Genomic DNA, 1,281 nt, shown 5'->3' with positions numbered 1-1,281 from the left:
CAGCCAGGCAAAGAGGACACCAAAAACGCCATTTCCACATGGGTAGCTCAGCATAGTCACCACAGCTGCCATGGCTGCTTGAAAAAATGGCTAGACTCTATAGCAGCAGTCACAGCCATGGTGCAGACGGCATGCCAGACTCTCAACTACATTGACACAAGGAGAGGCACCAGCAGAGACCAGAACCTGTGGCCTTGGTGTTATCAGCACCACACTCTCCCAAGTGAGCCATGGGCCAGCCCTAGGACAGAAATACTTTAGATACCTTCTTCTGAATGGGGCCTCTGAAAGAATCTGGCCAAACATTCTGTAAATTCAGTAAGTGAAAATATCAGAGGGTTTGTGAATTGTGTTTAAGTTTAATAACTAGTATTCAAAAATATTTGCAGTCTATATTATATGGTATACATTTTTCATATGATGTCATTATCAATAATATTTTCTTCATTTATGCATGTGCCTAAGTAGTAAACTTCATTACTGGAGTAGGAAAGCTTTGAATTATAGAGCTGTTGTATGAAATCCTCTCAGCTGAGACCTATTTTGAGAGAATCAGTGCAGGGATGAGTTTTTTCCAGTTTCTTCTCCACTCTTCCCACCTCTCATCAAAAAACGTACATCAAGATATCTATTCAAGTATACCATTTTATTTGAAATAATATTTACATTGGGGACTAGTAGAAGTTTAGATTATGTTACATACAGTTCTCAATATACATATTTATTTTAATGACATGACTTTTTGACATTTAGCCTATCAAATAGTGTTATTTAATAGTATGTAAAATGTGTTGGATCACACAAATAAATTTACATTAGTCTGCTACCTTAAAAAAAGCTCTCCCTGCCCCCTTTCTAGCCACACTTTGGCTCCCCAGGCCTTCCTCTCACCCTCACAGATCTCTGGCAATAGTATCAGCAGAGGAAGGAGTGGGGATGAAGCTAAGTGGATTAAAACAATGGGGAAGGGAAGAAGAGAGTAGGCAATGTACCTTATGACCTTAAAATAATGAGCCATGTTTTCCTGTGTGTCTGTTGAACTGTCTCTACAGACACTTCCAAAAAATATGTTATAAAAATGTCACAAATAAAGGCATATTGGGCTAAGCCTACCAAGTTTGCTACTTTGAATCACAACACACATTTGAATGTAACTGAAAAGCAGATTTCAGTATGTTTGGAAGGTGAGTAATGGGGGTGAGATGGCAATCAGTCTTACAAAGTCATTGTTTATAACATATTACAATCTTTTAAAGTATTTGATAAAAGACATTGTGTTCC

Source organism: Galeopterus variegatus, unplaced genomic scaffold (genome assembly GCF_000696425.1).
Source record: "Galeopterus variegatus unplaced genomic scaffold, G_variegatus-3.0.2 Scaffold5051, whole genome shotgun sequence".
Taxonomy (NCBI): Eukaryota; Metazoa; Chordata; class Mammalia; order Dermoptera; family Cynocephalidae; genus Galeopterus; species Galeopterus variegatus.
The sequence above is the reverse complement of the archived record's forward strand: the minus strand, read 5'-3'. Positions refer to the sequence as shown.